The sequence below is a fragment of the Panicum virgatum genome, chromosome 4N (assembly GCF_016808335.1).
Source record: "Panicum virgatum strain AP13 chromosome 4N, P.virgatum_v5, whole genome shotgun sequence".
Classification (NCBI taxonomy): Eukaryota; Viridiplantae; Streptophyta; class Magnoliopsida; order Poales; family Poaceae; genus Panicum; species Panicum virgatum.
Window position 1 is genome coordinate 36,528,281 of NC_053148.1, and position 14,982 is coordinate 36,543,262.

Sequence of the window (14,982 nt, forward strand, 5' to 3'; positions counted from 1 at the left end):
AAATAATGCTTGGCCATAACTAGTACATCTAATTGGTTTGCCACTCTCATCGGGAAAAGAGTTCTTGGTCAGGCCTTGGAAGTTTGGAATCTGGTGCTGAAAGTACAGTTGTGCCCATAACTGAATAAACCACCAAGTGCCTCCAGTTCTCAGTTTCTTTTGGTTAAGCAAGTTAGATGTCATTAGATGGAGATATCTGTAGGTTTCTCCAAGAAAAAGTTTGCCTAGGCCAGTGCAGTTGCCATGGGCCAGATGATAGGCCAAGGGAAGATAATTCTTAGTTGGAGCTAAAGAATGACCACAGAAGATGAAATGTTCTAACCAAAGATTTAAAAAAGGCTGTGTGTTCCTTTTCAGTCACTGGACCTCTTGTTTTCATGTGCTGGTTCATGTAAGTGCCCCAGTTTGTGCAATTTGCCTTGGATGAAAGTTTAAAGGGGACTTCTGCCATTTTGTGGGCAGCTGGATTAGGAGATCCAATGTCTAGGCCAGTGACCATGGTGACATCTAGCAGAGTAGGGGTCATGGGACTGTGGCCAAACAATAAGCAGTTCAGGGCATCAGACCAAAAATAGCCGATGGTTTTCAGAAGATTTTCATCTTTGTCAAGGGGAGATAATGATAAGCTAAGTGCATCGGCTATGTTCAATTCCTGCCATAAGGGCATATAAGCTTTTGCTACTCTGCTGTACCATGTAATCCAGCTCTCAGGAGGGTTAGGCCAGGCTCTTAAGCAGTCGGCCCAGAGGTTCAAATCAATGTTTTGACTCACAAAAGGAATCCTATTTGTTTCACAAGAGATTAAATCTGTGGGATTTTCGTAAGCTCATGGGCCAAGACAGAAAGATTTTGGATTGGAAGGATGAGGTAGAAGGATGTCTGACACCTGAAGTTCAGAGATTCAGAAATTTACATATGGTGTCATGTTTCAGAGTTTAATTTGTTCAAAAGCTTAATAAGCTGAAGAAAGTTAAAAGGATTGGGCTGGATGTTACCTTCAGGCCGCAGATTGCCGCATCATCGATTGCAGAATTTGTTGTCTGAGCTGCAGAGTCTGCCATGGTTCAGATCTGTTGACTTAGGGTTTGGTTGCTGTGGGCTCTGATTCGAATTCCGGATGCTTGGAGAAGTTCTTGCTCGAATTTGTAGAGCTGGGTTTTCGAATTACGCTCGGATTTGAGAGTCTGTTTCGAGTTCAGTTCAAGGTGGAAGTGATACTCTACTCTTGTGCGGGTTGCTTCTAGTTTGAATTTCGTCGGTTCTTGGATATTTATAGAAGCCTGATGCGTTGCCATCGGCTTTTTGGAAAACAAATCAAACACGTAGAATTGAAGGAAATTGACTTCATTAAAAGGAAAGGTTTTTTTTACAGAGGAAAGCCGATTTGACAAAGGAATAATCTTTCGGCTTTACAATCCTACTCCTACAGTACTACTGCTACTGCTCGTAGGTACCTAGTACCTACGGCGATTGGGGCTCCGGGCCGGCTCATCTCTGCTGTCGTCATCGTCGTCGTCGCTGCTGAAGGCGCTGCTGCCGCCTTCAGACCCGAAGTCGCTGCTCCGACCGCCGCCGCTGCTCTCTTCCTCGCTGTCCTCCTCGAAGGACCCGAGGAACTGGAAAGGCTTTCCGCCCATCGGTTCATCGCTAGAGGAAGAGCCGATTTCCTCTTCCGAGGAAGAATCGGCTCCCTCCGAGGAGTCTTCTTCGTCGCTCTCCAACTCCTCCTGGAATAGGAGTTGGAGGTCTTCTCCCTCGGTCTCGGGCTCGTCCTCTTCGGAGACGGTCCCGAAGTCGAACTCCTCTGCATCCCAGTGCAGAGGAGCCTGCGCCTCGTACGCTGCTGTCGGGTTCCACTCCGGCGTTGGCTCCCGACTCTCTGGGATAGAGTCGATGGAAGAAGCAGAGAGGGAAGAAGAAGAAGGAGAAGAGGAGGAGGAAGCGATCGCCATGGCTACTGGTTGCTGGAGGATTGGGGTTTTTCTGTGCTACTTGGCTTGGGAAGAAGATGAGTTTGCTGTGAAGAGAGCCGATTCGGGGTGAGATTAAATAGCAAAATGAAGGAAGGTGGATCGGCAGTTTCACATTCTACGAGGAGCCAGTTGTAGAGATGTTGCGTCTTCCTTGGTGGCTGCAGTGTGTTTTAATGAGCATTAACGGGAAGATGGAGCGACGGAGTGGTTTTGGAATTAACATTGCCAAAATCAGGGGGGGCATGTGTTATCGCCATAAATTTTTATGGGCCGAAAGCAAGTTGGGCTTAGAGCAGAAGATTTAACAAGGCTTGTAAATCGGCTCCTGCGTGAGCATTTAGGCCACATGGGCCGTGTATCTTTTGATTTAGTTTATGATTAGAGATAGAGTCCGATCTGGACAAGATTGAATTAGATTGTTTCCCAAGTCTCCGGACTATAAATATGTACCCTATGTTATTCATGAAGAGAAGAACGTCATCAGGTCTCGCAAACAACAACTCTCGGCACATCGCCACCCCCTAATTCTAGGGTTTCATCCAAGTAAGCGCCATGCTGCCCTGATCGCTTCTTGCGATCAGGGCAGCGTTGTTCTTGCTTTTACCTTGGTATTACTCGTACTGAAGCGTTTTTTATGGCGAGTAATGCTAGTTATCCTAATGTTCGTAGCATGGCTTTTAGTAGATCATGTTGCCCTGATCGCTTTGTTGCTTATCATCTACGAATATCATGTTGTTCCTGTGCATTCACGTTTCAATCTTATGCTAATTCTTGCTGCGTAGAATTAGTTGCACAGAGACAACACCCTGCTTCTTGTCCATCTAATAGATCTAATCTGTTATAGTTTGCTCTTATTCTTAAGAGTTGGCGTAATATCTGCTAGGTTAGGCCCTGTAAATGGATTGGATGATCCGGTGTCATGTTAGATGCTTTGCCTTAGTCTTAACAGGGAATTGATCCGGGAATCGGCTCTTGCTAGTTCTTAGGCCTCTGTTTTTTGTTATGGTTTAGTTATTTATTACGTTCATTAGACCCAATCACGCGTAGGATGTTCCGATCTAGCAGTGAAGCTTTTACCATCATGGATTAGATTAATTAGATTTAATTGAAGCAGCTTTACACTTATTTGCTTTATTTACCAATATCCGGATAGATGCAGATCCAATCTGACACTGGGACTCGATCGGCTCTTTAAAGCCGATGCAAGAGTCATCCCAGGGAGCCGACCACGGCTCGGACTTACGTTTCGACGTGTTTGTGTATGCAGGCATATCGCTGCAAGCACGTTCGCACCTTCCTGATCAGGTATAGGTCAGGTGGCACGCCCGACATTCTTCGGAATCTCTGGGCGTGTGACGGAATTGCGGGCCGTCGACGAGGGAACAGTGCCTGCCAGCGCCTCGGTGACCTCCCGGCTCTTCGTGTTGCCTGTCGCTGCTCGCCGGTGGGTTTCGACCGACAACAGAAGGAGAATAGGCTGTTGTCAGACTCCTGTGCCTGAAAAGAAGATAAAGCTAAGATGGCCGATGGAGACAAAAGAGTAATAGGATCGGCTAACAGAAAGAATAGTTGTTTACCTGCTTCAAGCGTATTTCTTCTAGATTAGAACCAGCAGGGACGAGGGATTGCGATGAAGAACTCGGAATTGCAGTGTTTGGATGGCCATCTGCTGAAGGCTCTTATAAATGTTGGGGCAAATAAAGCCAGAATTAGCCGATGGTATGATAAAAAGGTAAAAACCAAAACCTTTGAGCAAGGGGAATTGGTTTGGAAGTTGATACTGCCGATAGGAACAAAGAGTTTGAAATTCAGCAAATGGTCGCCAATGTGGGAAGGACCATTCAGAATAAACAGATACGTTCCTAGCAATGCCTATATTTTAGAGACACTCGAAGGGGAAGAGTATTCTAAAGCTCTTAATGGGAAGTATCTGAAGAAATATTACCCAAGCATTTGGGTAGATGCATAGCTGATTAAGTAAAAGGATCGGTTGAATTCAAGATAGCTATGCAGAGAGTGTATCGCCTTTAGCATGAAAAATAAGAAAAGGCTTGATCGTATCGTAATGCGTTCAAGTGTTTTCATGGCCGATATGACATGTATCGCCCTTGGATCGAAAATTCTAATCTAGAGGTGCGTAGTTTAGGTTTGACTTGGTTTTTTGGTTCGATTGTGATCGCAAGAAGGTATTGGTATATTTGGAGCGATTGCAAGACAGAAATTAATGCAAAATACATTAAAGATAGAAGACAAGAGCCAACAAGGGGAGCCATTCATTGATTATATTTACAGAAAGCCAGAATAGGCTGTTACAACTACAACCTAGTCCGACTCTTCCCCGAAGAGGTTGCTAATGACCCCCTCGAGGTGACGTCACGGGCGACGGCATCAGCAAGGTAGTAGAGGTCCTCAACAAGCTCCTCGAAGGCATCGCGCCACGGCCCTGGCTCGGGGAAGACCGGGGCCCATTGCCGGTAGTCCGCCCCGGACATGATGGATATGACGGCGATGGCTCTGGCGGCACCCTCGTGAGCCCCGTACTCGGTGACGCGGGTTGGAATGTTCTGGAGGCGCGCGGCGACGGTGTTCCCCCTCGCATTCACCAAGTCAATGGCAACTCGGGTGGCGTCCAGCAGAGACTGGATTTGTGCCTCCAGCTCTAAGAAAGAGGAAGGAATTAGAATGGAAAATCTTAAGGTCATTAAAGAAGACATGGTTCCAAAACTTACTTGCGGTTTTGGTGTCGGCACTGGTGAGTTGGCCGCGAATGATGACCTGGTCCGTCCGTGCCTGGTCGAGATCGCTACGGACCTTGTTTAGCTGGCGGAGGAGGTCGCGGATGTACTCCTGGGTGCCTGCATCCAGGATCCGGAAGTTTGGGGGGAGTTCCATGGCGGCGTATCTACAGAGAAGAGCAGATGGTCAAAAAGCAGATCAGAGATGCAGCATTGACAGAGAAGAAAACAATGACTTACCCTAGATGAGGGCGGAGTAGCGGAGGAGCATCGGAGGAGCCCTCACCGATGCGCTTGTTGTTGGCCATCTGTCTTGAGGAAGGAGAGGTGGCTAGGGTTTTTTGGGCTAGAAGAAGAAGAAGGCAAAAAATCTTTGGCCGATGAAGAGAATACAGTGCCGATGGGGTGATTTATAACCCAAGGCGGGGAAGGTGAATCGGTTGCGTGCCCCGGCATAGCCTTTACTCTTAATCTAATCGAGAGACGCGGGGGTAAAAAGACGGAAAGTGAATCGGCAGATTCCTGTTGTGCGGACGAGAAGATGAAGGGTTGAGGGCAAAGAAGAGATTTCCACTCGCCACCCGCACAGGAAGCGATGTTGCAATGAGTGAAAAGACCGTTCGGCAGCATAATCATGACAAAGATTTAATTTCAAAGTAAAAAGGACATTACTATGAAATTGGGGGGCATGTGTTGACGCCATTTTTTGACACGTGTCAAGGAAGGTGATTTCGGTGAAGGAAAGGTGGCCGATTCAAAAGAAACCAAAAGATTTACAGAGTTGGGATCGGCCGATGGGAGTCCGTCCGATGGACCAGGAGAATATTTTGCGAAGATGCTGATTAGTCCACTCTGGTACTCGGCCGATGGATAGTTGCCGAAGAAGTCAAGGAAGGAGGAGAGGATCCGGGCTCTGCAAGAATCTTGATGATTCGGTTGTAGTATTTAAAGTAGTTTATCTTTTAGAAAGTCCTTTCTTTTTAGTCAAGTAATGTTTGCCATAATCGGCTAGGACATGATAGCGCTAGGCTATATATACCAGTTGTAAGGGACCGGAAAAACTTGATACACATCCAATACAACAAACTTTACAATTTCTTTGCACTTTTTCGGCGACTTCGCCTTTTCTTTTCTTTTTTTCGACGAGTTCTTTCAAGTTGATCAAGGACGCCTCACATTTGAGCAACTTGATTTGCTGGTGAGTTTTCGTTTTACCGAGTATATTTGAGCTTTAGCTATCGGGCGCATCGTTGTGGCTTCGTTCAAATCTATTCAAAAGTTATCGAGTTTATCTAGTCTTTGACTTCCGGGCGCATTGCTATCGTCTCGTCTAGATTTATTCACCAATTATCGATATCGGCTAGATTTGTAGGTTTTACCTATGCTTTTTGGCCATTATCACATCTAAAAACATACTAGATCGGCTTTAGGTTTTGGAGTGACACTTTTGTTATCTCAAGAGCCGGTTTAGATCTGTTTTTAGCTTCGCATCATCTAAGTTACACATTCGTAGCTTAGATCTTGCCATACATACGCGATCGGCTGCCTTAAAAAGCCAGTTTTGTCACCTAGTGTATTGGCTGATCCTGCCGATACGCTCGTCCACTACGCGCTCGCATTTAATATCTTTTTGTCGTCTATAGTATCGGCAAAGCATGCCGATGCGCCCACCTAAGAGATATTCGAAATCCCAGCCGATACGCTCTCGAATTTGATTTTGTTTTCTCCCTTGTCAATTACAGGTCAAATTGACTGGCACACTTGGTTGACTTTTCCATGTCTCGGCGAACACTTGCCCTCGGATTCCAGTGTGTTGATTTTTACGTCAACACTAATGTAACTTATCTGCTAACATGAATAGTATACTCGGAATCTTTGCCTATGCTCCCACTAACCATAGGATTGCTTGTTTATTCTTTATTCATGAGAGTTGGCTATTCTGTGTGTGTCACATTACCCCTGATTATCATTCATTTATCACTTACCCCTATATAGTCAGTGGTCTTCATCTTACGTCATACGTGTCATGGTTATGGAACTTGTAAATACACTTTACACAACCTAGCCATCCCTTGGGAAAATATAAATAACGATACCCTAAATACTTTCGGGTGAAATGCTACAATGGTATATCCGTGCGCTTGTGGATCCTTCTGTAAATGTTAAGACATACCACACGGCATTTTCGAGGCACCGTTGCTAGGAACTAACCACTCCTAGTGATGACGCTAAGAAATGACAACAAGCATTTTTGGCGCCGTTGCCGGGGATGGCACTAGGTGTAAAGTATATTTACTAAATACATCAAAATGGCAATATAAGTAAGAGGTAGCTACCGCTTATACAGGCTAATGTGTTTATCTTTTTGTTTTCTCCTGATTGGATGAAAACAGAGTAGTGTATGTCTAGTTTCTCCTTGCCGACAAATTTTGTTGAAAATCCCGAGAAGCTCGTGAGAAGGGTCCGACCTCGTGTCGTCCCTCCTCCGATCTCGCAGTCGATAAGAGAGCCAGCTTCCCAAGCACCATCAACAATCACTGAACCCATGGCTGAGAAGACTCTCCGCGATTTCTCCGCCCCCTCAGATGCCAATGTGGCAACTGGACCCAACGTTGATGTTGGGGACATGAACTTTGAGCTGAAGTCCAGCCTCATAAACATGGTGCAGGCTAGCCCATTCTGTGGCAAGCCGAATGAGGACGCTAACGCCCATCTCCAGAACTTTCTGGAGTTATGCAAGACCGTAACCATTCGGGGCATTACGGCTGACGCCCTCAGGCTCCACCTGTTTCCTTTCTCCCTCCTGGGGAAGGAGAAACAAAGGTTTTATCGGAACAAGGAAGCCGTCAGCACGTGGGACAAGTGTTCCACAATGTTCCTCGCTAAATTCTTCCCGTTGGGCAAAACAAATGCCCTACGCGGAAGAATTTCAAGTTTCCAGCACATAGGGATGGAATCCATCCCAGAAGCTTGGGAGAGACTACAGGAATACATACTCTCATGTCCTCATCATGGGATGGACGAGTGGCTTGTGCTCCAAAGCTTCTACAATGGGCTAACAACAACATCCAAAGCCCATCTCGATGCTGCTACTGGAGGAGCCTATATTGACCTTACAATCGCCAAGGCTACGGCCTTGATTGAAAATATGGTCTCCAACTAGGGCTGGAACGAGGAGCATTCCCAACCCAGAACCAAGGGCGGAATGCATACCATTAAGGAGACGGACATGCTCGCCGCCAAGCTGGACCTCCTAATGAAGAAGCTTGACGAAGGGAACTGGCAATAAATGCCTGTTCCTGTCCATGCCATGAACTCGTACTTTACGAGCGAGGTTTGTGGTGACTGTGGTCATTCGGGGAATGACTGCCTCGAGACCCGCAAAGATGTAGCCAACATCATCAACAACAACACCGGGTTCCGTCCACAAGGAGGCCAAGGGTGGGGCCAAGCACGCCCACCATTCCAAGGAGGAGGTAACAACTTTAACACAAATTTCAATTCGAATTTCAATTCGAACCAACCCTCCTTGAGAGACCTAGTCTTTGGCCAAGCTAAAATAAATGAATCTTTAAACAAAAAGCTTGCTGCCAATGATAAAATTTTAGAAGGAATAAATGCAAAAGTTGAAACTCTTTCTTCTGATCTTAAAAAACAACTAAGTTTCAACAAAATGATAGAAACACAACTGGCACAAATCGCTGCTGTTGTTCCAATCTCTGAGTACGGGAAGATTTCGGGGCAGGGCAACCCGAATCTCCCGTTGAAACTGCAAATATGGTGTCAACCGGGTGGGGCAACATTCTCCGGCAGACTTCTCGAGCTAACCATGCAGGCAGGTACAATCCCCCAAAGAATGACACTTGGGATGGCCTGGTAGCAGCAATTCAAGAATTTCCAGGGGTCCCCATGATCAGCTGCTCAATCTTCGATCAATACTATGAGCATGCGCTCTGCGACCTGGGGGCCAGTGTCAACATTATGCCCATGGTAATATATGAGAAACTCTTATACCCTGCTCTCTCCCCAACATATATGTGTGTGCAGCTCGCAAACTTTACAATCCGGTATCCCGAGGGGATAGCGAAGAATGTCTTGGTCCACGTGTGAGACTCCTTCGTCCTTGCAGACTTTGTGGTCATGGATATAGAAGGCGACCTCGGAATTGAGCTCATCCTTGGGCGACCATTCCTGAGGGCCGCCAGAGCAAGGATAGATGTGGGAAGAGAAGAAATCCGCTTCCACATCGGAAAGGAGGACATGTTCTTCAGATTCAAACAAAGGGAAGAGCAGCGCATCCTAAATCGACAGGATGACGAAGGGCAGACACTCGGGGATGCACAAGAATCCCCACCATCAAGACCTACAACCACACGATCCTAGAGAAGACGTGCAAAGAAAATGTGGCGTAAGGTCACAAGCTCGTCTCGTCCAATTCTCCAGGACGAGCCGAGCATTGGTAATCACAGCAGGAGAAAGGTCCCGCTCATTAGACTCAAAATGACGAGCCCTTGCCGAAGGTGCATCGGTACATATCTCATATTTAATTTTCACAATTTCACTTTTTTCTAATTTTGCGATTTTTCCCACTGCATATTTGAATTTTCAAAACACCCTTGCATGCTAGATATTTTTCTAGTACTTTTTTCATTTTTTCACAAAAAAATCCAAAAATATTTCCGAGCATGAAAATCCTTTGAAAAATAAATTTGAGCATCTTTTCGAAGCAAAATTTGGCCGACACCAAAGTTTAAAAAGTTTATGACCGTTAGAAGGACAGTGGGCCCTGGCTGTCAGCAGGATGGCCCACCTAGGGTTCGGCCGAACCCTAGGGTCGGCCGGCCCCCTGCCAACGGCTAGTGGGCCCAGCCTTTTTCAACGGTCACTAGCCGTTGAGCCTGGTCTCTCCCAACGGTGCCCGGCCATTCTCCCTTTAAATAGAGGCCGAGGGGTGAGTTTTGAGCTCTCACACTCAATTCTCATTCACTCACTCCCTCTCAAACTCTCTCAAACTTTGCTCTCGGATTTTCATTATATTTTTGCTCAAGATTTGAATTCAAGAGACCTCTCTCTCTTATTTCTTTGCTGCAAGAAAGAAGGAGCAATTCACGGGTAAGTGTGACACCTCAGGTGTCTGGTAGTTAAAATAAAGATTAGTGTGGGAATAATATGTTTATTCTTGTTTGATTGCTAAAATTTGCAGTGCAAAGTTACGGGTATTTATGTAATTTTAGAAAATTACAAGCCCTTTTTTGCAAAAGTTTTGACTTAGGGAGTAAACTCAACTTTGTTATGGGCTTTATTGCAATTGTGCTAATTATTATTATTTTAGTAGCATTATAGCATTTCAGAACAAAAATATTATAAATTTGCTATCAAAAGTATTATTTTTCCTTAATGGAATAAACTTATTTTAAATCTTTTGAAAATATTTCAAATCCTTTGATCTAGTGAAAATTTGCATAACATGAAAGTTGTAGATCTTGAAAAATTACAACTTTCATGTCGGGCACTTATTCATTTGAGCCCTAGATCAATGGGAAATTTCACTTTACAGTTAGCCCCCTAAACTTTTAGGAAATCACAAAAACATCCCTGTCAGTTTCTTCTTCCTCTTCTCTACTAGAAAGCAGGGGTGCTGCCCCGCCGCCGCTCGCCGTGGTTTTGGGCCGTCGCTGCCGGTTCCCCACTCACCAGCTGCCTTGCGCCGCCCCTACGTGCCGCGCACTCAAGCTCCCGCCGCCACTTCTTCTCCCCTGCTGGCATCTCGTGCGCCCGCCTCACCATCGCGGCATGCCACCTCGCCGGCCGCCCCCTGGAGAAGGTGCGCCGCCGCTGTCTCTTGCCCACAGCTCGAAGGAGCTCATCCCTTTCCCCTGCGTGCTCATCCTTCCCTCCCTCGGCCTATAAATTTGGCGGTCACCTCTCTTCTTTGCTTCATCCACCCACCGCCGCCTCCCCTCCAATAGCGCCGCCGCTCGCCAGCCACACGCAGAGCTGCCTCTCCTTCCTTGCTCTGCCCAACTCAAGTTGTTCCCAAGTTTGTCCTCGCCCTAGTGAAGCCTCCCGTCCCGGTCTTTCCCTCCGCACCTCATCAGAGCACCCCCGCCGCGGCCTAATGCCACCGCAGCTCGCCTGCTCCCGTCGAGCCACTGCTACAGCCCACTCTGACTTCAATCCCGGGCACCCAGAGGTTCGCCTTGAGCTACTGAATCTCCCTGACCACTCCACTCTCACTGCCGGCCACCTCCCTGCGGGAATCGCCCCTGCCGACGAGCTTCCCTTGGCTGCACCTTGCCTCTCCGCCGACGACAAACTACCGGCCACCCTCAGCCCCCATCGAAGCCATCAATAGGTCCGTCGTGACCTCCTCTTCTTGTTCCCCCACCTCTGGCTCGCCGCCGGCGACCCACGCCGCCGGGATCGGCCGGCCTTCCCCTCTCCTATTCTTCTTTCTTGGTCCAGGGACCCGATTGTAAAGGATTGAAACCTTCCAGGGTCCTTTCTGCAAGAAATAATCCCTTTTCTTTTCTTTTCTTTGTGATCTTTGAAAATTTCTAGAAAATAGTAGAAAAAATAGAAAAATGTCAAACTAATTTTGTTTTGTTCCTTGTAAGTAGCTCTTTATGATGATGCTATGAGTTTGAACTGTTTCTTTGTATAACTTGTTTTAAAAATAGGATTAGTTCATAGATCTTTTTAAATTTATATCTTTTGTTTTGGGGTCATGTTTTAAAAGAACTTTGAGTCATAGGACCTTTGAAGCATGTCAAGCTTTTCAATTTTTTTTAAAAAATACATTAGAGGACTTTAACTCATGCTTTTAAAATTTTCTTCTCTATATATTGTTTATATCTTAAAAGATTTATTCCAAAAACCCTGTTGTGGTTTATTTTGAAATAAATCCCCTTTTTGACTTCAAACCATATTTCTTAGTGTAGCTAGTTTTGTAATTTTATGGAGTTCTTTGTGTTCACTTTTACTCCATAAATGACTGCCTAGTAGGTAGAAATGAATGATTGTTTTATTAACTTGAGTTTTATTGGACAACAACTTTTTAGTGAAGGAAAGCTATACTCAAGCACTTCACTAATTTATATTTACTGCATTGCATATAGAAATAACATCGATAGCCGACGAAATGTACGAGTTTATCCAGGAACCAGATGGGGATTTCTCCGTAGCTCAGGCCATTGTTGAACTAATTGAAGCTCCTAACTCTGATTCAGAAGGACCAAAGTCCACTGACTTTATAGACGTCACTAAAGGCAAGCCCCGGTGCATAATCCTATTATTTTATGCAACTTATCACTATTTATTTGTGCATTTAAGTTATTGGAGTTGAATGAAAACCTAGATGCATAATCTTAGGTACCTATTGTTTGAATAGTAGATTTGAGTCCGAAATAGATGCTATGCTAATAGGACCGGTAAAAGTCGGGTGATTTCCTGTCACTCGCGAGATTTATAGGAGTTGATTGTTTACTTTATACAATTACTATAAGGACCATGGACGGATTTGGTCAACAGCTTCATTTGAAATCCGTCTGTGTAGATAAATTTGCTAAGGCCGCAGTGTGTGGTGATCGGGGTTAAGCATTTGAAAGTACTAGCCACATGCCGTGAATTATGGGTAAGCAGCAAGCCTAGTAACTCCTTGGCCCGGCAAGTTGACATACCTGCCACTCTCTCTTAGGGATAGGATGAATAAAATGAATAGAATAAAATTGGTAGCGCTACACTTCGACTATGAGGGATGAGGTGGGTGCCCTATAGTCGGGGAGAGTGGTCCTGTCCATGAACCGGAATGTGAAGCCAACAGTTGCTTTGGAGTGGCTTGTTAGTGCTCCAGGCGTGTGTGTTAGGTTTACCTTGCAAGGATGAAATTCGGTTCGAACTGTTTCGCCGCTCACGAATATTGAGACTGCTTAATCGCTTTGTCACATAGAATAAGAAGTGGAACAAAGATAATACTCAATTTTGTTGAATGCAAATAATTCTTCTCTACCATGTTTGTATAGATAGGTGCAAACTTAGAATGGTTAATGAAACTAGAACATGAAAGCTAAAATTTAAAATTAAGGACCTACTCTTTGTTGCTTTTCAGCAAAAGAAACCCCAGAGCCTTCACAAACCTTGCATGTCTAGTTAAAGGGATTTTATATACCCTTAGACGGGTCAGTCTTGCTGAGTATTAGTATACTCAGTCTTGCTTGTGACCTTGTTTTTAGGAATAACTTTGGAAGGGCCAAACACTAGTTTAACTTGGCCTAGTGTTTTACCTCCTGGCTGGTATTTGGAATGGGATCCATCTTCGACCAGCAATAACTCAGCTGAATGATGTCATGCTTGGGCTTACCATGACATCCACCCTACTACGTTTGGTATAGATGTGTTTTCTTTTCCGCTGCAGAACTTCTCTTTTACACTTAGTTGCTATAAAACCTTTTTAAAGTTCCTTTTAGTTAAGCTAGAACTTTAGCTTTCTAGCTTCACTCTGATGTTTAGTATACCCTTATCCTTGTGATGTAAAATATTGGGGGATTGTTGTATCTCTGACTCGCCTTCGTGCGGGATGTATACTTGTGTTACGATCCGATATTCAAGTGGTTTCATCAGGATTTTACCCGACAGACCAGTGAGTATACCAATTGAGGTGCTTTTGGATGTTTAGTGCACTCGGATTGGTATAATTCAATCTGGTTCTACCATAGTAAGAACTTTCAAATTCAGTATACTAATGTAACCCGTTCTCGAGTTGCACGTATTTTTGTTCCATCATGAAAGGCTTAGGGCGGAAGGTCTCCGGCGCATTCAAGAAGATGACGGGTGGAAGTTCATCCCGTTCTCGGGGTGGCTCAAGCTCGTACACACCCGAACCTACGCCGACACCAAGCACGATGGACTACGAGGAAGAGGAACAATAGAAGAGATGCAAGCCAAGGTCATAGAGATTGATGCGGAAGATGCACCGTATCTCGACTTGCGAGATGATCGTAAACGACAAGGCTACGCCATCCTTAAGAACAGAAGCTTCATCCACACCCGAGCATTCGATCCAGACCTCCTCATCAAAACAGATATGTACGAAGACTTGTCTAATGTTTGGCATGAAATTGGATGGGATAACTTCGTCCCTGTTGAGGAGTATGGTTCTCGACTCCTCACCATCCACTTTCTTTGCACTCTTCGGGAGGTGGAAAACGGGGTTTATTTTCGAATTTTCGGGAAAGAATATTTGCTTTCTTGAAAAACTTTTGCCGGCCACCTCGATTTCAATAAATGCTGGCCGATTTCTCTTGACCAAGCTTGCCGCAGTTTTAATCGTCATGAATTTTGGTGCCGGATTTCGGGTCAAGTTGTCCATGGCAAGTTCGCACCTTGGTGCGGCAATATTCATAATCCAACTCTTCAGTTGATGCACAAATGGTTAACCATCACTCTCTTTCCAAGAGATGATGTCCGACCCATGCACAACGATGAGTTGCTCATACTCTATGCCATGGTCAACAAGATCAAAATCTCCCCCGCGCAAGCTTTGGTTAGGCAATGGCTTTGGAATTTCAAGATGACAGGTCCTATTGAGTGCACTTCTTTGATTACTCGTATCGCTACACGTATCGGTGACTTAGAGGGGAATTCCATTTCTTTCATTGAGGGCAACTGTGCATATATCGACGAGACTTATTTGATCCAAGGTCACACACTCAAGAAAGGCCCGAATGACTCTTTGATTTTCTTTTAGTTGGGCTATACAAATGAGATTCCGCTGCCCAATGCAGAGTTTCATTTGTATAATTGCCATTCGCTAACCATCCCTCTCGTTCCCTGTGAAGGAGGTCGTAGGCATAGATCTTCTGGTCTGCCTGGCAGGATGACAAGAAGTAGGACCAGAAGGGACGCAGAGCCGACACCACTGCCTCAGCAGCCACATCACTCATATCAGCATGAGGCCGGTGGTTCATCATGGCATAGTGCCAGCATTGAGGAGTGGACACGGCAGGAACCATGCCGCCGGTCCACCAGTTCCAGCTCCAGTGGAGCCCCGAACCGCATCAGACGGACGTCCTTATCCCTAGGTTTCGGCGCCATCACCCAGCAGCTAGGTGAGCTACAGGTGCAGGGCGACAACATACAAGAGATGCTGAACCAACACATCGATGCAACCCAAGCATGGCAGCGTCACACTGGCGAAAGAATCCACGACATGGAGCAGTTGCAGTTGCAGCGACAGGTGGAGTGGAGGGCATACTACCGCTGGACGGGCTTCAACC

At 45.7% G+C, this 14,982-nt stretch overlaps 1 non-coding gene across 1 annotated transcript; it reads right to left on the reverse strand.

The window, feature by feature from the left end:
* Positions 1-7,619: 7,619 nt before the first annotated feature.
* Positions 7,620-7,726, reverse strand: LOC120671759. The gene has a single exon (XR_005673848.1). It is a non-coding gene; the product is annotated as a small nucleolar RNA R71 (small nucleolar RNA).
* Positions 7,727-14,982: the final 7,256 nt, after the last annotated feature.